Source organism: Notechis scutatus, chromosome 12, assembly GCF_049901735.1.
Source record: "Notechis scutatus isolate UNSWTSFEM ecotype Mainland chromosome 12, rNotScu1.2, whole genome shotgun sequence".
Lineage (NCBI taxonomy): Eukaryota > Metazoa > Chordata > Lepidosauria > Squamata > Elapidae > Notechis > Notechis scutatus.
The window spans coordinates 1,406,405-1,428,626 of NC_142020.1; the positions used below are offsets into that span (position 1 = coordinate 1,406,405).

General features: G+C 47.7%; 1 protein-coding gene across 2 annotated transcripts in view; it reads left to right on the plus strand.

Annotated features, from left to right (window-relative positions):
- The first annotated feature begins 6,882 nt into the window (after window positions 1-6,882).
- The window catches only part of SCNN1B (sodium channel epithelial 1 subunit beta), a 32,162-nt gene continuing 16,822 nt past the window's right edge, over window positions 6,883-22,222 (plus strand). Inside the window, exon 1 of one of the 2 annotated variants that reach the window (XM_087973092.1) lies at window positions 6,883-7,206. The gene's annotated coding sequence lies outside the window, so the exon portion shown is untranslated. The remainder of the gene's footprint in view (window positions 7,207-22,222) is intronic. The other variant, XM_087973089.1, reaches the window with a different exon arrangement.

Here is a 22,222-nt window from a genome sequence, read left to right on the forward strand (position 1 = left end):
AAGAGTGGAGTTGTGGCCTCTGACATCACCCCTTCCTCCCCCCAAATAGGGACCCAGCATTTGTTGCCTCCAGAGAGGAGAGAGGAGAGAGAGAGAGAGAGAGAGAGGAAAGGGGAGATACGCTGACTGCACTTCCTGCTTGTGACTCCACTCGTGAGTCCTTCTCAACGTTAGTTTTGAAATGTTTGTGCAACTCCCTTTGCTTGGGCAGGCTTTGCAGGAGAGGCGCGCATCAGCCTCCCTGTCCTGGAGAGTCCGCAATGAGCTGGGAAAATGGAGGAGGAGGTTTGTCAAACAGCTCAGCTTGAGTAAAAACACAGCTGCCTGTCACTCCACCATTGTATTTGATGCAATTAAAACTTGTGTTATGGAAACATTCCTATTATATCTCTCTGAGCTTATTCAGACATTGTTGATCAGATTTGCTGATAGCATTTAAAAGGTGTCCAGCAGTTTGTTCTTCACATGAGTAATTCTAAAATGCAATACAAAATTTGGACCTCTTGATGGGGAAGGGGAAGGGGGCAGTCAGACACGTCTCCAAACAAGCTGCAGCCTTTTCCCCCAAGATTGTCTCAGGCTGGAAATAATGTCTAACATCAAAAACGTCATCAAAAAAGCACAACAAAGAATGTTCTTTCTGCGCCAACTCAGAAAGCTCAAACTGCCCAAGGAGCTGCTGATCCAGTTCTACAGAGGAATGATGGAGTCTGCCATCTGCACCTCTATAACTGTCTGGTTTGGTTCTGCAACCCAACAGGACAGACACAGACTTCAACGGATAATTAGAACTGCAGAAAAAAACAATTGCTACCCACCTGCCTTCAGTTGAGGACCTGTATACTGCACGAGTCAAAAAGAGGTCTGTGAAAATATCTACAGACCCCTCACATCCCGGACATAAACTGTTTCAACTCCTTCCCTCAAAGAGCACTGCACACCAGAACAACTAGACAGTTTTTTCCTGAACGCCATCACTCTGCTAAACAAATAATTCCCTCAACACTGTCCAACTATTTACAAAGTCTGCATTACTCTTACTGTTAACCTTCCCATCCCTCCTTATCACTCATCCCCTCCCACTTATGACTGTATGATTGTAACCTTGTTGCTTGTATCGTAATTATTTTTATTGACTGTTTCCTGGTATGATTTGATTGCTTATTGTATCCTATGACTATGATTAAGTGTTGTACCTTATGATATATTTATTTATTTTATTTATTTAATTATTTGATTCTCGACTCTTGACAAATGTATCTTTTCTTTTATGTACATTGAGAGCTTATGCACCAAAGACAAATTCCTTGTGTGTCCAATAACACTTGGCAAACAAAGAATTCTATTCTATTCCATATTCTATTCTATTCTATTCTGTTCTGTTCTGTTCTGTTCTGTTCTATTCTATTCTATTCCATTCCATTCCATTCTTTATTCTATTCTATTCTATTCTGTTCTGTTCTGTTCTGTTCTGTTCTGTTCCGTTCCGTTCCTGTTCCTTCTCTATTCTATTCCATTCCATTCCATTCCATTCTTTATTCTATTCTATTCTATTCTATTCTATTCTATTCCATTCCATTCCATTCCATTCCATTCCATTCCATTCCATTCTATTCTCATTCTATTCTATTCTATTCTATTCTATTCTATTCTATTCTATTCATTCCATTCTATTCCATTCCATTCCATTCCATTCTAAATAAAAGCAACTCTGAAATCAACAGTATTAACGGCTTTCCTCTTATTTTTTAATTCCAGGTATCTGACACCCTCTATTCTCTGCCTCCCATTGCGTCCCAGCTGGGTCTCCTTTGGTTGCCCTGCACAGGAGAACAGGGCTGGAAAGCAGGTTAGTGAGGTGGGGAGGGAAGGGGGATTTTGCAGTATATCCTTCCCCTGCCACGCCCGCCAAGCCACGCCCACAGAACCGGTAGTAAAAAACTTGAATCCCACCACTGAAGCACCAGCTGTTTGTCCTCCTGAAACTGCTGAAAGAACCAGAGACAAAGCTTTCCAACAAAGTCGTGAAGAGCCTGGAGCTTTGGTTCTCTTCCTTGACGGTGCTCCTGGCCTCCGGAATGTTCCTGGTCTTCTCGGGAAGCAGGAGGCCAAAAGGCCTGGGTCTTACAAAGAGGCTTGCCTGGATGCATAACAACAGAAGACGGGCTCTGCAGCTAATCCCATTCCTCACAGCAAGGAAAGCCCAGCTCCCTGCTTACTTCGGGAATACCGGCCTCATGAAATACCTGTAGGGGTTTCCATGACGTTGCTATTCCTCCAGAATAAGGTGCACAACCTTTCTGAGGACACCATCTCAAGAAACCAGAAGTGGGCGGCCCTGAGACCAGGCTGCTGCACGGGAGAGGGAGAGGCCCAAATTTCACACGTCACGTGTAGCGTTCTGAGCTGGACATGTGGCCAAGGGGTTGCTCAGGGAGGTGGGTATGCTTGGCTCAAAGGTTCAAGAGCTGGATATCAGCTGGCAATGCCACCTCTTGTACTCTCTCCTGTCCCAGAAAGCTACTCTTCCAGTCCCTTCAAAGGGGAGCTTCCCCCTACACCAGACTGCCCCCTGTGGCACCCTCTGCCCTTTCTTGCAGGGATCAGCATGTCTCCAGAAGAGCTGAGGGCATGATGCCCCCTCCCCAAATCCCTGAGACTTCTCAGGAAACAACAATGGAATGAAAAACTGCTGGTGACCATCTACTGCTGCACCATAGAGAGTGTTTTTTATTATTTATTTATTTATTTATTTGATTTGTCAATTGTTTACAAGATAATAAGTATAAATGTATACATAGTTGTGAATACATGAAATGGGTACATATAAGAAAAATAAAAAAGAATAAGAGAAACAATAGGACAGGGACGGTAGGCACGTTGGTGCGCTTATGCAGGCCCCCTACAGACCTCTTAGGAAAGGGGTGAGGTCAATAGTAGACAGTCTAAGGTTAAAGTTTTTGGGGTTTGGGGAAGAAACTACAGAATCGGGTAGAGTATTCCAGACATTGACCACTCTATTGCTGAAGTCGTATTTCCTGCAATCAAGTTTGGTGCGGTTTACTTTGAGTTTGTATCTATTGTGTGCTCTTGTGTTGTTATGGTTGAAGCTGAAGTATTCATTGACAGGTAGGACATTGCAATGTATGATTTTATATACCATGCTTAAGTCAGACCGAAGACGGCGTAATTCAAGGTTTTCTAGTTCTAGAATTTCAAGTCTGGTGGCATAAGGTATTCTACAACGAGTAGAGGAGTGGAGAACTCTTCTTGTGAAATATTTCTGGACTTTCTCAATTGTGCTAATATCAGATACGTAATGTGGGTTCCAGACTGATGAACTGTATTCGAGTATTGGTCTAGCAAATGTTTTGTATGCTCTGGTTAGTAGTGTGATATTACCAGAGAAAAAGCTACGTAGGATTAGGTTAACAACTCTTAATGCCTTTTTGGCTATGTAGTTGCAGTGGGCTCTAGCACTCAGATCATTAGAGGTGAGTATTCCAAGGTCCTTTACAGAGCTTGGGTCATCAACAAGATCTTGACTATTCAGCTTGTATTTTATTTTCTGATTTTTTTGCCAATATGTAAGACAGAGCATTTATTTGTTGAGATTTGAAGTTGCCATTTGTTTGACCATTCTGATACATAGTCAAGATCTTTTTGTAGGGTAGCAGTATTGTCTGTGGTATTGAACAGCTTTACATCATCAGCGAAGAGAACGCAATTGCTCTTAATATGATCACAGAGGTCGTTTATGTAGAGTATGAAGAGAGTTGGTCCTAGAACACTGCCCTGGGGACACCACTATTGACAGGTACTGGATTTGATAGGACGCTCCCGATTTTGACCATTTGTTGTCTGTTTGACAGGAATGCTTCTATCCAATTATTCAGTTGTCCAGAGATACCATAGGATTTTATTTTTAGTAGTAGTTTGTCGTGTACCACTGAATCAAAGGCTTTACAGAAGTCTATGTAGATTGCGTCTATTGCTTTGCCTGGTCGAGTTGTGTCGTCCATATGTTTTTGCAGTGTAAGAGTTGCAGATTACAGGATAGTTTTTTTTCTGAAACCAAATTGTTTATTGGAGAGTAGGTTATTTGTCTCTAAGTGGAGGATGATGGATTGGTTAATAATTGATTCCATGACTTTACAGGTGATGCAGCATAAGGAGATTGGCCTGTAATTTTCAACTAGGCTTGGGTCTCCCTTTTTGAAGATGGGGATGACTGTGGCTTGTGACCATAGGTTAGGCAAGGAGCTGGTCCTGAAAGATTTTTCAAAGATTATGCTTAGAGGTTTGGCTATGGCAGTGGATAGCTTTCTTAAGAAGTAGGCACATATTCCATCCGGTCCAATAGATAGAGATGGTTTTAGATTGCGTAGTGCTTTTTCAACATTGTCTTCTGTGAAATCGATATGTATTAGATCATTGTTGTTATCTGTGGTACGGCTAGGAAATACTGGGCATGATCCATTGCTGTTTACAAATACTGAGCCGAAGAATGTGTTAAAGATGTTGGCTTTAATGGTGTCGTCGTTGCAGTCTTTACCATCAGGTCCTATCAAGGGAGGGATGGACCTTGAGTCTTTTAGTTTGTTGTTTACAAAATTGTAAAAAGCACGGGTGGAATTGGTGCTTAGAAGGTTTTCCTCTTGTTTAATGTGATAATTGGTGCATTTGGTCTTTATCTGGTGGCATTAACTTACTATATTAAATATATTATATTTAACTTACTGCACCTCTGTATGGTTTGCCAATTACACAGTGACAGATAGGACAGCACTCCAGAGGGTTAAGGTCATTGCCCAGAAGATCCTGGGTTGCCCTCTCCCCTCTTTGGAAGAGCTTTATAGCTCCCACTGCCTTAAGAAAGCTCAAAACATCCTCAAAGATCCATCTCATCCTGGACACCCCCTTTTTTGAACTATTACCATCTGGCAGATGGTACAGAACAATAAAAACAAGGACAAATAGGCTGAAAAACAGCTTCTATGCCAGGGCAGTAGCTCTTTTGAATTCTATAGTGCAATATTAATGCAACAGCAGGGGTTTTCAATTCAATGTGTGGAGGATGTGTGTTTGTGTTTATTTTCATAGTTATAACGTACACTGAAGATGGTGCTTGATTTCATTGTATGAGGTGCAATGACAATAAACTAAACTAAACTAAACTGCCCCGGAACCACACTGGATTACTGCTGCCACAATTGGACTAATATTTTTTCCAGTACTAGAAAAAAACGGATCTAGAAAAGCTCCTCCTTATTTATCCTCCTTTGAGAAAAAGCCCTGTCAGACTTACACTCTCCCCGGCCTGGTTTTTGGAGAAGGAAGAAGGCGCAGGAGACCAAGTCGATGACTAAGGACGGCAGCTTAGCAGAAAAGCGATGCCAAGGAGAGAAGCGGTGACTGAACTCCCCAAATTAGCTTGAAAGCTGATGGGCTGGGAAGCTCCCCAAGAGCCTCCCTCCCCCCTGAAAAAACAGCCCCACCCTTCCTCCAAACCTGCTCAACCTGAGGCGCAGGCAGTCCCGGGAAGGGAGTTGGCAGAAAAGGAAGTGAAGCTCAGCTGAAGCCACAGGCAAAGGTGGGGTTTCCTCTGGGGCCTCCTTGGTGACATGATCTGTGGCTGAAATGGTTCAAAGGTGCTGCGACGTGGGGAAGAGGCCAGGATCATGCTCTGCAGGGCTGGCCCTCAACGGCAGGGCCAACCCTTTGCCAGACACCGCATGGCTGATCCAGGTTGCGCTCTTCAATCCGGCCAGCCGAGTCTCCTGACTTCAGTTCACAACAAACCCTGGTTTCCAAGCTCTGCTTCTGCGCTGCTGGAAAGGCATTATGGAGACCACCTGAGCTGGTGCAGTGGTTAGAGTGCAGCATTGCAGGCTGATCCTGGCCGGCTCAAGGTTGACTCAGCCTTCCACCCTTCCGAGGCAAGTAAAATGAGGACCTAGATCAGGCGTCTTCAAACTTGACATCTTTAAGAGTTGTGGACTTCAACTCCCAGAATTCCTCCTCCTCCAGTCATGTTAGCTCAGGAATTCTGGGAGTTGAAGTCCTCAAGTCTTAAACTTGCCATGTTTGAAGACCCTTGACCTAGATTGTGGGGGGCAATAGGCTGACATTTGTAAATGCTTTAAAAAGTTCTATAATAAAACACTATGGAGAAGAATGCAAGTCTAAGTGTTATTGCAACTCCTCCTCCAACCAGGCCTACTACTATTTGCCCTGAGGGCCCCCACTGTGAAAGACCCCTCCCCACTAGCTGGGTGGCAGGGTGGGCAGTGAGGCAGTGAGGCAGGGGCAGGGACGGACAGGAGCCTCCCACCAGGACTTCCAGAAAGGGGGGGCAGGAGACGCCAGGAAAGCAGGAGCCACGGGGGCGCTCAGGTTGATAGCTGCTGCCAATTCAGCGATGGGCAATAGCACTGAAGCTCCGTCTTGCCCCGTTGCCTGTAGGGAGAGCATCAGCCAGGGAAGCCCAACTACGGCCCCAAAGGCTGGGGGGGCCTGGGCTTCTCCACCACCACACAGCAGGAAGGACGGAAGGGAGAACCACAGAAACTCCGCCGTCTTCTCCGCTTATGGAAGCCAAGCCTGCCAATGTGTCAGGCACTGGCAGAGCGAAGGGGGGGGCGGCTCAGTCAGGGGCCTGTGCGTGGAAGGCCCCGCCCTTTCGGTGGGATGCCCGGAGCCCGCGGCGCTCGCTCTCCTTCCCCTGAGACGGCTGGAAGCGCCCGCAGCCGCCACCGCCCAGCCGCCCTTCAGCTGCCCGGCCTGGGCTTCTCCGGCCGTCCGGGGGCGCGGCGAGGCCCTCGGAAGACTCCTGCACTGGAGGATCCCTCGCCTCTGGCCCGCTGGGACGGCGCGAGGCAAAGAACGGCCCCGGGAGCAGCGGGCCGGGAGCCCCCCCAGGGCCGGGCAAAGGAGGCCGAGCAGGGGCGGGAGCGCCCGGACAGCCGCGCCTTCCCGACGGGGTGGCTGGCGCGCCTCCTCCGCCGACCGCGCTGGGCAATTCCCCGGGCGGCAGAAGTGCCCGGCCCAGAGCGGCGCAGCGGGCGGAGGCAGCAGCAGAGGAGGGCGGCCGTCGCCGCCGTTTCCCGGACCAGGAGAGCCGCCGCCGCCGCCGCCGCCCGCCCGCCCGCCCGCCCCGTCGAAGAGAGCGAGGCGCCCAGGAAGAGAAGCGCGCGGCGCCGACAGGTGAGGGCGGCGGCGGCGGCGCCCCAGCCGCGCTCCTCCTCCGGCTCTGCCCTGCGAGCGGCGGCCCTGGCGAGCGCGGCCCGAGTCTGGCGGGCGAGAGCGGGAGGAAAAGCCTCAGCCGGACGGGAGGCGGAGCCGGGCGGCTTTGCGGGGCTCCCGGGCAGGCGCCGCTCCCACCGCGGGGCTCTCCGTGGCGGGCAAGGCGGGCCTTTTCCTGCCCTTCAACCGGCCTTCCTGGAGCTTAAACCCCGGCTTGTTTTGCGGCCGGAGTGAGCGCCAGCAGCCGCCACCTGCCCTTGACGGCGGCCTCTTCGGCGCCGGCGCCGCTGCCCAGCAGCTTCAGCCCCGCTTGCTAGGATCCGCCTTCCCGGGGCAGCTTCCCGGGGCGCCGCTTTAAAGCGGAGAGGCGAAGCCCGGGGGGCCCTTGAAGCGGCCGAAGCCCAGCCTCGAGGAGTTCTCCGGGCGTCGGTGGCGACGGGTCTCATCTCTCGGCCTCCCCCTCAGTTGGCGACCCCACCCGAGCCCCTCCCCTGCCCCTGGCCGAAGGAGCCGCGGCTTCCCAAACGCTTTAAACAGCGGGTGCTGCTGCTCGGCGCCTTCTGAGTTTTGCTCCAGCCAAATTATCCTGTTTCCAAAACACGCCTTGGACTGAGATGAACTGGGATCAATGGGACAAGTCTTGGAGAAATCCGTGCTGAGGTTTCCTCATTGCTGCCATTTGAAGGCTCCGGCAGAGAGTTTACGCGGGGACCTGTTGTCAAACAAAACTAGAATTCTCTGCATCTTCCCGGTCTCTGTTTTGTTATTGGGATGGTTTGCCGTTGAGTTTTTAGTCTTTAAAGAACTCCCACCCGATTCCCAATGCGACCTTTCTCCGTTTTATTTATCTCGAGCATTATTGTTTCTCCAAATGCAATAAAATTGTTTTTCTTTTTTAAGTCTAAGGAACACGCTGGGGGGAGACTTAGCTTTAGTTTCTCCTACAATCAGAAAGTCCCCCGTCTTCCACTCGCACTTCTTCCACTAAATCTTGCACTGTTGGTGAGAGAGTTTTGAAGAGGGAGTTGTTAGCAATGGAAGTCAGAAATTTTCTGGAGGGGTTGCAGGTAGCAGAGTTTGGTCTCCCAACAGGGGCAATCAAAATCCTATACCAGGACTATTTCATATCTCTTTGAAGGATCAACTCTTTCCTTTGGGATGGTTTCATCCCAGGAGAAAATGTGGACTGAAGGGCAATAGAAGACACCAACAGCAGAAAATGCTTTGATCCATTTTTTCTCTTTCTTTAATCAGAGACGCTCAATAGCACAACAAAGTGCAGACATAGCATATAGAATAGAATTTTTTTTGACCAAGTGTGGTTGGACACACAAGGAATTCGTCTTGGTGCAAATGCTCACAGTGTACATAAAAGATACATTTGTCAAGAGTCAAGAATAATCAGTACAACGCTTAATGATAGTCATAGGGTACAATAAGCAATCAAATCATACCAGGAAACAGACCATATAAATAGTTAGGATACAAGTGACAAAGTTACAGTCCTACAATCACAAGTGGGAGGGTGGGTGATCAGGAGTGATAAGAAGATTAATAGTAATAGTAGTGCAGATTTTGTAAATAGTTGGACAGTGTAGAGGGAATTATTTGTTTAGCAGAGTGATAATCCAATTCATCCCCTCTCCCAACTGCATCTTTTCTCCTGGAATAAATCTGTTATATTCAAATTAGGCATCCATTCCATCAAGCCTCAAGATTATGGTTACCATATTATTGGCATACAGTAATTGGAACCACCACTGAGATGGCAGCAAAAATCGCAATGACTGTCATCTCGTGGTGGTTCTGATTTTTTCATGCTGATATGGCAAGCATAATACTGTATTGGGCTTGATGGGATGATGCTAATTTTTTGGCAGGATAGCCTGGTATAACTATTCTGTCATTTGCTCTTATCACATATCAGTTTGAAATTCTTACTCTAACATCGTGACTCACAAGCTCACAGGATGAAGGTTCCCGCTTAAGTTGACTTTCCCAGCTCTTGGTGGTGCCACCAATCTTTCACCTCTAAAGTGTCCTCAAACCGAAAACTCTTGATGTTCCATAGTTGGTCTTTCTCAGTTGCCTGGGAGAAGGTATGAGAACATCACCTGGGTCACAAATTTCTGAGTTTCTTCCTAGAACTTCGAAGTCTGAGATAACAATTATTGCTGTTTCACAGCAGTAGCACACAATAGTTCCATTTTAGCCTGCATTGATCGTAGTCCATCTTGAATCAATTACGGTGTCCAGTTCTAGGTTGTACATTATAGCAAGAACTTGTACAAATTCTAGGTTGTACATTATAGCAAGAACTTGTACAAATTAAAACAAGTTCAGAGGAAGCAACGACAGGATAGAAGCTAATTCATGTGAAAAAGATTTAACCTTGCAAATGCAAGACTGGATGTGTTCAAGCAGCCATTCGTCAGGGGAACCTCAATTGCTCTCAGCAGGGCATTGGACTGGTGGTTTAATGCCATCATCATTTGTGCCCACATATTTCCCCATAGATAAGGGTGCTATCTCTCCTGCTCCCAGCATATTTCATCTTTCTGATTGTGTCAAATCTATGAGTTTTCCTCTATCTCATTTTCTTTCTTGTGAATTTTGTTTGAGCTATCGTACCTCCTGAGCTCCATCCAGTAAATTTTTATCTTTGGAAGCATTCAAGCATCAACAATCACTGTTGCCATTGTTTTATCTTTGTTCAAGCACCACTATAAACATGCAGTGGCTGCATGCACATACAATGCTGTTTTAAGGCCAGTTCCTAATTGCTATGTCCCACTGGGCTACACTCTATTCCTTCTGGCCCTACCTTATAATTACTAGCGGAACCACCTTTGCATTCTCTTATTTTCTTTTCAACCTCACAGGTTAAGAAAGTATACCTACCCTATCCACTTGCAATAGAATATGTGTACCAAAAAGGAAATTAGTTTGGAAAATCCTGTTTAAACTCACCCACTGTGCTGTGTTTTCAGATACCTATTTACTTGCTCAGTGACTTCATTTTACTGGAAATTGGATGTCTTATGTACCTTCTAGAGTATCTGAAGTAGCCTCTCCTTAACAGAATAACAGTTGGAAGGGACCTTGGAGGTCTTCTAGTCCACCCCCCTGCTCAGGCAGGTAGCCTGATAGCATTACAAAACAAACAGTTGTCCAATCTGTTTAAAACTTCCAGTATAGGAGCACCCACAACTTCAAGTCATTCCACTGATTAATTGTTCTGTCAGGAAATTCTCCTTAGTATCTCCATTGCTTCTCTCCTTGATTAGTTTCCCCCCATTGCTTCTTGTCAGGTGCTTTAGAGAATAGGTTGACTCCGTCTTCTTTGCGGCAGCCCCTTAGACATTGGAAGACTGCTATCATGTCACCCCTAGTCCTTCTTCTCGTGAAATCAGACATACCCAGTTCCAGCAACTCTTCTTTATATATTTTAGCCTCCAGTCCCCTAATCATCTTGGTTGCTCTTCTCTTCACTCTTTCTAGAGTCTCAAGATCTTTTGTGCATCATAGTGACCAAAACTGGATGCAGGATTCCAAGGGTGATCTTTCCACATCTTATAAAGTGACACTAACCCTTCACATGGTCTTGATTCTATCCCTATATTTATGCAGCCTTGGACTGCATTGTCTTTTTTGGCAGCTGCAGCACACAGCTGACTCGGGTTTAAGTGATCCTCAACTAGGACTCCCAAGATCTTCCCAAGATGCTCATATGAAGCACATGCTTAGCCACAGGATCTGGGCAGCCCACCAGAAAAAACTCCTTTTGACACAGGGAGCTGGAATGGGTAGTGAGAATAAGCTTGGGAGACCCGAGGAAGAGCTGCAGGATCAGGCAAGAAAGATCTTACTCCCGAGAAGGAATGGGGGTGGGGGAAGAAAGCAGAAGGGACCCTCCCTACTTCTGTGGCAAGGAAAGGTGAGGGAGGGGAGAAGGCCTTTCAGATTTGCAATGAGATTAATGTCAGTCCTCTATCCATCCGACAAGAAAAATCTCTGATCTCAATTGTATGTTAATCTTTAAGATCCTCAGGATCTATCCAAATATTTGAATCCAGAATTTTCTACACTTCCACCAAATGTGGTAAAATGTCCCTTTTTGTTCACATTTCCAACATGTTTGAAGTGGTTTTATATAGACTAGGCAATTTCTCTAATGACATATACCAATGGTATCCTTTTATGAACATTTTATCTTAAAATAATGTACATTTTAATCCTTTTAAGCTTCAAATTTCCCATTGTTCCATCGATAATATATTATAATCAAAAATTTAAGCCACTTTATCATACTTGTTCTTTCAAAGTTCAATAAATGTTTATATATTTTAACAATTACACACTCATCATTTGTAAGCAATTCTATTTCAAATTCAGTCTTAACTTCAATTAAAACCACAAATTCTGTTGTCTTCGTTAAATCTTTCTAGTAATTGGAAATAAGAAACCCATTAAAAATTATATCCCTCTGCTACCAGTTCCTCTTTTTTATTTTTATTTTATTTTACATTTCCCTTGACAAATTTTAGTATCTCACAATATGTTAGCTACTTGTATTCTACCTGCTATTTCTCATTTAAAAATGCTTCTTGTGATGACCTTGATTCTATTGTACCACAAGTATCCCTGCCACCCAGATCTCAGGCCCTGCTCTTCTAACTCCCAGAGGTTCCTCTGTCCTGTCTCTCAGCACCATTCGCTCTTTCACAGAAGCCAAAGAGCAACCTGCAAAATACGATCTCCAGTCAGGTAAACCTCCTTTTTCCTTTGCATCTTGTAACACCTTAGATTTAACGGGTGGTTTTTCCCTCTGCCACACAAATTTAGATATATCTCCCTGTCACTGTTTAAGTGATACATCAGCTGTCAAAACAGTTATTGTCTTAAACAAACAAAAAATAATAATTCTAGGTAGGACATTCATTTTATCACAGAAATTCTTCCCAGGATTGACAATTGTGCTTCTCCCATCTTAACGTATTTTTTTTAACTTCGTTCATTCTTGTCTTAACATAGTTACAGTATTTTGGAATAACATGAAGTTAGTATTTTATCATAGTGATATTGTATCTTCTCAATCTTAAGACTTATTTTATTCATCAATTCTGTTCAATTTCTTAGTTTCATATTTTTGTTAATATTTTTATCTTCTGTTTTATTAATCTTGACATCTGCTTATGACCAAGTTCTTTGCAAAAACACATTAATATTTCAATTCCCTTTAAAAGATCTACAAGCAGCACCAAGTCCTCTGCAAAAACAGTCTTTCCTAATCTTTATTCCCACATACCCAGTTCATTTACAAACTCATTTTTTTTTGCTTTACATAATTCCGCTTTATTTCAGTTTCTTTTACTGACAAAAATAGTTGCCATCGTAAAATCTTAAATTTATTGATCCACACTTATCTTCTTGGGAAGTTTCTTCAGTTCTTCTTTCCTTAGTATTTTATCTAAAATGGTTTCTGTTGTCTCTTGACACTTCTTTTTAAGTTTACTTTTACAGTGCATAAAATTATTAGGATGTAAGTAAAGTTTTATAAAATTATAAAACTTTACTTACATCCTAAACTATTTTTACATCAGTGCCTTTACCTATTTTATTTTCAAAAGTTTATTTTAATTTCTTTTTACAATATTCCACTATTGCTTCTTTCTGGGTTGAGATATCTCTTGCTGACTGCTATCCCAGTTGCAGCTCCTTCTTCCTGTCTCCCAAGGTTGTTCTCACGGTCCATTACAGGAAGTATAAAACGAATAATGTATTTATTTCTACAAATATGTATGTACTACCTACTCTGTAGATTCCAGATACCTTAAAAAAACTAACATATGAAAGTGTCAAACAGCTGCCCCCCTAGTATTGCCTTAGTAGGATTCTTCTGATCTTACAGATAACTCATTTTTTACCGCCCATCTGAAAATTAACACCTGCTAGGCAAGCAACATATACTTGCTCCCAGCACCATCTCCACTGTTCTTCCAGACTTTCTCCAAATTATTCAGAAATACGGAACTGGGGACTAGAGTTTTCAGGTCTGTGAACAGCAAATGCAATTTCAAGTTTGCAGGAAAAAAAGGGTGCATGCCAACTTCCCATATACATGGGTGGTATCTGAGGCCACAGGCAGAGTTTGATCAGGGAAGGGACTGTGGCAAGTGGGCTGAACTACTCAGTGAAAATAGTGATGAACAATAGAAATTTCATTCTCGGGATCAATAGAGGACTAACTGAAAATAAACTAATATTGTGTATAATCTGAAATCATCCAATAAAGTGATCACTAAAAATATTAATGGAAGAAAACTTCTGTGGCTTTGATGATGGTGACTCTTCATAGGTTCTCAATGCCAGCTGGAGGGTGAAGTGGTTCGCCTGGTTGCTGTTTCAACTTCCTCCAGCATTTGGTGGCTCCTCTGGCAATAATAGATGGGCCTCAGGTCTGTCTGGCTCCACACCACCCTTTGTGCTCTTTGGGTGTTACTTATGTGGGGGTATGGTGGTGACATGGGAATCAATGCATGGAATCCTGTCTCTTCAGTGACCCTTTCCTGGGGGATCCATGTCACCTCAAACCGTACCCTGGGAAACAGCTTCCTTTAGCATCTTTAAACTGTCTGAAGTTGATGAAACTAACAGGAAAAGCAAAATAGCAAGAAAAAAGACACAGACGGTCTCTCTCTCTCTCTCTCTCTCTGCTTCCTCCCAGGCATTTGTAGCCAGGAACAGTTTCATTTTTAAAGAAGATAGAATATATTTAGAATTCTTTATTGGCCAAGTGTGTTTGGACACACAAGGAATTTGTCTTGGTGCAAATGCTCTCGGTGTCCATAAAAGAAAAGAGACATTCGTCAAGAGTCAAGAATCATCAGATGCAACACTTAATGATACTCATAGGGTACAATAAGCCATCAAATCATACTAGGAAACAGTCCATATAAATCATAAGGATATAAGCAACAAAGTTACAGTCATATCATAAGTGGGAGGAGATGGGTGAAAGGAAGGATGGGATCATGGGAGGATTAAAAGTAATAATAATAGTAGTGCAGACTTTGTAAATAGTTGGACAGTGTTGAGGGAATTATTTGTTTAGCAGAGTGATGGCGTTCGGGGAAAAACTGTCCTTGTGTCTAGTTGTTCTGGTGTGCAATGCTCTATAGCGTCGTTTTGAGGGAAGGAGTTGAAACAGTTTATGTCCGGGATGTGAGGGGTCTGTAAATATTTTCACAGACCTCTTTTTGACTCATGCAGCATGCAGGTCCTCAATGGAAGGCAGGTTGGTAGCCATTATTTTTTCTGCAGTCCTAATTATCCTCTGAAGTCTGTGTCTGTCCTGTTGGGTTGCAGAACCAAACCAGACTGCTATAGAGGTGCAGATGACAGACTCAATCCTTCCTCTGTAGAACTGGATCAGCAGCTCCTTTTGGGCAGTTTGAGCTTCCTGAGTTGGTGCAGAAAGAACATTCTTTGTTGTGCTTTTTTCATGATGTTTTTAATGAGAGAATTGTATTTTTTCCACATTTACAAATAGAAATACCTACCACCCAGCATTGGCTGGAACATTTATGCTCTTCTTATTCACCAGTAACCCCAGACCTCGCCAGCACTTCCTTCTTCCCTGAGGTTTGTGCCTCAGTTCCACTGGAAACCAGCACATACCACACCTGATATGAGTACGGCTCTATCAGGGAGGAGTTGTGGTTTCCAAAACTGCTGCCATGTTGCATGTTGCCCAGAAGAGCCCCAGGTCTGGTGATAGAACTGCACTCGTCTACACTTTGTGTGTTGCACTGGTTGCCTAAATGACCACAAGTGGCCAACCAGTGGCTTGGCAGGAGCCCAACTCCCATGGAAAACACATAACTTGGGTGTGCGTGCAAAAAGGAACAAATGTACAAAAGGGACAGGCGGAGCAAAACTTGCTGGCTTTGAGCAGAGAGTATTCTCTCCCTCCCCCTCTCCCTCTCTCCCTCTCTCCCTCCCCGTCTCCGTCTCCCCTGCCCTCTCCCTCTCCCCTCCCTCCCTATCTCTCTCTCCCTCCCTCTCTCCCTCTCTCCCTCTCTCCCTCCCCCTCCGTCTCCCTCCCCTCCCTCTCCCCCTCCCTCCCTATCTCTCTCTCCCTCCCTCTCTCCCTCCCTCCCCCCTCCCCCTCTCCCCTCCCTCCCTCCCTCTCTCCTCTCTCTCTCCCCATCTCCGTCTCCCCTGCCCTCTCCCTCTCCCCTCTCCCCCCTCCCTCCCTCTCCCCCTCTCTTCCCATCTCCGTCTCCCCTGCCCTCTCTCTCTCTCCCTCCCTCCCTCCCTCTCTCCCTCTCTCTCCCCATCTCCGTCTCCCCTGCCCCTCTCCCTCTCCCTCCCCCCTCTCTCCCTCCCCCCTCCCCCTTCCTCCTCCTCTCCCTCTCTCTCCCCATCTCCGTCTCCCCTGCCCTCTCCCTCTCCCCCCTCCTCCTCCCTCTCCCTCTCCCCCTTCCTCCCTCCCTCTCCCTCTCCCCCCTCTCTCTCCCTCCTCTCTCCCCTCCCTCTCTCCTCCCCCTCTCCCCCTTCCTCCCTCTCTCTCTCCCCGTCTCCATCTCCCCTACCCTCTCCCTCCCTCCCTCCCTCCCTCCCCTCCTCTCTCTCTCTTAGCAGACCTTTGCTCCAAAGGACCCTCTGTGGGGTGGGGGAACTCAAGATTAATTTAAGCAGAAGGTGACTGATGCTTATGAGATGAAAAAAAGGACGGATGGACGGATGGATGTTCTTGGGGGCCTTCCCTGCCTTCGCTCTGAGAAGCCCCCAGCCAGGGGCCGGGAGCTCCCATGGGAACAGGCCTATCGCGGATCTCTGACAAGCACTGGGCCCTTTTCAATGGCGGTTAGACCAGTTTCTAAAGAAGGAGTCAAAGTTCAAGAAGTTCAGCAGAAATCTCAAGTGGTTCAAACTATTTGCTCTTTCCAAATTGCAGGTTTTGGGCGCTGCGCCACCAGGCCAGCTGCCAGCCAGGCTTCTTGTGCAAGAGAGGCAGGATCTGGTGCCCAAGTGTGCCAAGAGGACTGGGTTCCCTCACCCAGTTCCTCATTCAAGCAAATCTGTTTGCCACCCAATGAGACAATCTCCTCCCTTCTCCTGACGTCCTTGGCGGTCCTTCCCTCCTCTGTCTCCCTCTCTCTCCCTCTCTTCGCCCCTCTCCCTCCCCCTTCTCTCATTCTCTGTCTCCCTCCCTCCCTCTCCCCGCTTCTAGTGTCCAGAGGTGTCCCGGGCCCTTAGCAAAACGGAGAGCTGCCTTTTATTTACCACGTCTCATGGACCCTCCTGCCCCTGCTGGTGAGTTTTTCTCGGTTTGCTTTGCTGTGCCAAGGGAGTCTCCCTCTTTGTGGCGCTGCTTATGCCCCTGGTGGCATCTGTGGTGTCCAGGGAGCCCCTCAGATCCTCAAAGGGTTTCAGGAGAAGTTCAGAGCTTGCCAGAGAAAGGAAGGGCAGGCTGGGCCTAAAAAAATGCAGGGAGTTCCCCTGAGTTTAGTGGACCAGCAGATGCTGTGCCAGTTCCTTGCGAAGATCTGCAAATGAACCGGTCCTGGGGCCATTCCCAGCTGGTAACTGGGGCCTTGGAGCCCTACTCGGTGAAGGGGGCTGGCCTAAGAAGGAAGGCACCTCAGCAAAAGTTCCCAATGTGGATCCCCTTTCTCCCCTCACCCCTGGATTTTCCTAACCTCTGGAGACCCAGGATTCAGAGAGACATTTCTTTTTCCATAGCTGTCTCCTCCTGACACAGGAAACAGAGGGACAGTTGGGGGGTTGGGGGAGGCTTGCTCTGGTGCCCAGGTAGAGTCAGCCAAGAGACCTTGACTCCTGTGGGCAGTGCCTTTCTGGCAGCGGGGCATTTGTGGCCACCCTGAAAAGCCTCCTAGGGTGCAGGCAACGTGGACCAAGGATGAGGAACTTTTCTCTCTTGCTCTCTGCCCGTTTCTTTGGTTTTTTTGAAATTCCACTTTCCCTTTTCTTTGCTTGGATCCAGCCCATTTTTTCTGCTCAAATTGCAGAATCAGACACCAAGTGCTACCATTCCAATGTCAGCTCTACAGATGCCTCTTGGAGGTGCCTGTTTTTAATCCAGACTACAAGTTGGCCAGTTTCGGGGCCAGACAAGCACACCGTCGCATCTGCTAAAAAAAATATCCAATTTCTTTGTTCATTTCCAAAAGTTGCGCTTTTGCTTCCTGTATACCTTTTAAACATCATCGTAGCCCTTTTCCTTCCAGAATTGGGTCACATTTTGTGCAGGTTGTATCAGTTCTTCATTCTAACGTACAATAAACATTTTCAACTATGCTCATTGCTAAATATTTGAAAATTCCAATGTTCAAAATCTAAAATGTTCTCATCTATTTAGTTGTGGATTTGCAAAGCGTTTCTGTCTTCCATGTTTCTTTATGGTTCAGAGATGAGAGTTCTTCTGTCTTTCAGGTTCACAGCATTATCAGAGAAAAATGTGTGCTGTGCTGTGTTTAATTTAGGCAGGTATGATTATTATTATCTTAATGGAGCATTTATAGCCAAGCCTGATGTCAAGTTTCGAAGTGTGTTTTTTGTTCTTGCAACTATTAGACACCTCTATTCTTTAAATCTGAGTGCCATAAATAAAGAAGCATCTTTAGTGCATCCAATGGCAAGTCAATAAATCACCTTGCATCCATAAAATATTTGGAGCTGATTCACACGTTTGAATTAATTTCCTAGCCAGGGTTCTCATCTGGGCTGAACCTTGATCTAAGCACAAGGGCCAGAACTGTACAACTTACCAACTCAAAAAACTCTGTGTTGGCTGCTCTTTTTCAAATATGTGTCCAGTGTTAAGTTGTTGCAACTATCAGTTTGCTGCATATTCTATGTATCCTTTCCAAATTGAGGGGGGGGCGTATTCCTTGACGTGCATAGATTGCAGCTCATGAACACAATATGGATGTGACCAGATGTGCATCTTCTTTGACTTTAGCTTTTGTTTTCCAGTCTTTTCTAACTTGCAAAACTGCAATTGCTTCTCCACACACTGCAGAGAAACTTTAAATGGACCCTAACAGGACCTATTTAAATTTCTATATATTTCACTTGCACCATCCACCCTCTCTTTATTCCCATCTGGTGCTATTCACTCTTCCAAAGCACAACAATATTTGTGAAAACACTTACCTTTTTTCCAGAGAAAAATTATAATTGTTGAATTGTAGAATTCCTAAGTGATCTTATTCTCAGTCTTTCTGCATTAATATTCCTATCTTTTCTAACCAGGAAAGAAACTATGATTTGCCAAAAGGATAGCAGAATTCATAAAAATTGCTAAAGCAGATTTTTGTCTAGGGACAAATTGCTCAGTAGAAATTTGTTGTTAAATTACAGAAATGATAGATTTACTCTGCACACTTATTTCCCTTCCCGACCACCAGCCCTGCCCAGCAACATTCAGGAACAGTTTTTGTAAAGAATGTACATTTCTACTGTGCGTAGATGGGAAGGATTCCTTCTCCTGCACTGCAGAAGTAAAAGGTGAAAGGGCAAAGCTCTTGGGCATGGCTATGCAGGCACGCAGAAGGGCTGGGTGCAGTTTGAGAATGACCAGAAACCATTTTTCACTGATGTTCGAGATCGCCCCCCTCCCCCAATCCCTGCAGGCAGGAGGAGCCCCTGGGGGCAGGTGTCAAAAATCTCAACAGGTGGCTGAGATGGTGAGTTCCACTTGTTTCTCACCTGCATTGGCAAATACTGAATTTATTTATTCGTTACTGCCACTTCTATACCCCTCAATTTTTAGAAGCCTCCATCCCACACCTGTGCATTTGATGCATTTCCTATGTAAATAACTGTATGTTAAAAAAAATTAGATAAACTTAATTCTCTTATATTCAGCTCATTTCTCTAACCTTTGGTGGTCATTTTGAATTTTTAGCTTTTGATTTTAATTTTTGTCTTAACTGTCCCACCCAATGCTGTGTCATCTGCAAATCGGATGAGGTTTATCTCAAAGTGATTAAAGAAAGCACAGGAAAGACACTCGCGGCCCCTGCTCAGGGCTCTCCTTTGCAGTGGTGGGATTCACATTTTTCTACTACGGGTTCTGTGGGCGTGGCTCGGTGGGCGTGGCAGGGGAAGGATACTGTAAAATCTCCTGTCAGAGGTGGGATTGGCCAGTTCTCCGAACTACTCAACATTTCTGCTACTGGTTCTCCAGAACTGGTCAGAACCGGCTGAAGACCACCTCTGCTTCCTTCCCTTCCTTCCTCTCTTCCTTCCCCTTTTGTTCCTCTCTTCCTTCTCCTTTTGTTCCTCTCTTCCTTCCCCTTTTGTTCCTCTCTTCCTTCTCCTTTCGTTCCTGTCTTCCTCCCAGTAGTGGGATTCCATTTTTTTTTACCACCAGTTCTGTTGGCGTGGCTTGGTGGGCGTGGCCTGGTGGGTGTGGTAGGGGAAGGATACTATAAAATCTCCATTCCCTCCCCACTCTTGGGGGAAGGTTAGTGCAAAATCCCATTCCTTCTCCACCCCGCTAACCTGCTTTCCAGCTCCGTTCTCCTGTGCAGGGCAACCAAAGGAGACCCAGCCGATCAGCTGGGACTCGATGGGAGGCAGAGAAGAGATGGGGTGGGCGGGGCCAGTCAGAGGCGGGATTTGCCGGTTCTCCGAACGACTCAAAGTTTCTGCTACTGGCTCTCCAGAACCAGTCAGAACCTGCCACCTCTGCTCCCTTGGATGAGGACGATGGCTTTTGAGTTGGCTGTGCATCCACTTCATTGTCCTTAATTCACGGCCCAAGCATGCCAGCCAGAACGCCAAGTGCTTTGCTGAAATCAAGGTATATTCTCTGTACAGTAGGAAATTGAGATAAGGCTAATCTAGCAAAGCTTGTTTGATAAACCCAGGATGGCTTCATAATCACCCCCACAATATTTAATAAAATACAATACCCTATAAACTACCCCCCCAAACCCCCCCCCAACCCCCCCCCCCAACCCCCCCCCACCCCCCCCACCCCCCCCCCCCCCCCCCCCCCCCCCCCCCCCCCCCCCCCCCCCCCCCCCCCACCCCCCCCCCCCCCCCCCCCCCCCCCCCCCCCCCCCCCCCCCCCCCCCCCCCCCCCCCCCCCCCCCCCCCCCCCCCCCCCCCCCCCCCCCCCCCCCCCCCCCCCCCCCCCCCCCCCCCCCCCCCCCCCCCCCCCCCCCCCCCCCCCCCCCCCCCCCCCCCCCCCCCCCCCCCCCCCCCCCCCCCCCCCCCCCCCCCCCCCCCCCCCCCCCCCCCCCCCCCCCCCCCCCCCCCCCCCCCCCCCCCCCCCCCCCCCCCCCCCCCCCCCCCCCCCCCCCCCCCCCCCCCCCCCCCCCCCCCCCCCCCCCCCCCCCCCCCCCCCCCCCCCCCCCCCCCCCCCCCCCCCCCCCCCCCCCCCCCCCCCCCCCCCCCCCCCCCCCCCCCCCCCCCCCCCCCCCCCCCCCCCCCCCCCCCCCCCCCCCCCCCCCCCCCCCCCCCCCCCCCCCCCCCCCCCCCCCCCCCCCCCCCCCCCCCCCCCCCCCCCCCCCCCCCCCCCCCCCCCCCCCCCCCCCCCCCCCCCCCCCCCCCCCCCCCCCCCCCCCCCCCCACCCCCCCCCCCCCCCCCCCCCCCCCCCCCCCCCCCCCCCCCCCCCCCCCCCCCCCCCCCCCCCCCCCCCCCCCCCCCCCCCCCCCCCCCCCCCCCCCCCCCCCCCCCCCCCCCCCCCCCCCCCCCCCCCCCCCCCCCCCCCCCCCCCCCCCCCCCCCCCCCCCCCCCCCCCCCCCCCCCCCCCCCCCCCCCCCCCCCCCCCCCCCCCCCCCCCCCCCCCCCCCCCCCCCCTAATAACGTTTTCAAAAGATTTACAGATCGGTTCTGTTATGAAATGCTCTAGAATCTTCTTTGGGGGTCCTCGGGCTACCTGTCTGTTGCCCCACCCACCCATCCACTGACCCCCGGTCTTCCTTTCCTCCCTTTTTGAAGATAGGGCAGCCTTTACAACCCTGATACAGGTGGTCCTCAACTTATGATCACAATTGAGCCCCACATTTCGGCTGCTAAGCAAAACAGCTGTTAAGTGAGTTTTGCTCCATTTTACAGCCTTTCTTGTCACATTTGTTAAGTGAAATCATTGCAGTTGTTATGTTAGGAACGCAGTTGGTAAGTGAACCTGGCTTCCCCTCTGAATGTTTATTGGCAACCGTAGGGATGCTGCAGTGGTCATAAGGGTGCAAAAACCATTGTAAGTTGCTTTTTTCGGTGCCGCTGTAAGTCTGCAACTTCAAACTGCCACTAAATGAATGACTGTAAGCCAAGGACTACCTGTACTTAATTCTTTCTCAAAAACAGGAGACAAAGATTTGGCTGGGCCTTCAGGAATGGAATAGGACAACTCGCCGTGGGACCAGAGGTGGCCTTCAGCAGGTTCTGACCAGTTCTGGAGAACCGGTAGTGGAAATTTTGAGTAGTTCGGAGAACTGGGAAATAACAATAATAATAAAATAAAGGAAGTGAATCCGGAAAGACAAGATTTATAATAATTTTGATGAAAACGTAGTCACCGATAACAAAAGTCACTGAATGAAATGATGAATACAGCCTTGAATTGTCCCGCGACAATTTTGTCCTAGACCCAGGAACCCAAAGGAGTTCCGGCCTTTTCTTTGTTACCTGCTAACCCTTTTCCCACCTTCCCAGAAAAGCTGGTATATCAATCCCTTTGTTGTCTTAAAATGTTTGTTACTCTCTTCTGCAGCCACATTGATCAGCATTCTTCTTTATTTAGTTTTCTCTTTGGAATTATTTGGGATTGTGCTATATTAATGCATCCTAGTCAAGAAACTCTCCTTCTCCTGGGCTCCCTTCCTTGTCAGTGTTTCGCTGTTGCTCAGAGTTTGTTCAGATCCGCCTGGATGAAGCCCAAGAAAGAAGTTCAGTTTTGCTTAAATGTTACAGGAAGTGACCTTTTCCTCCAAG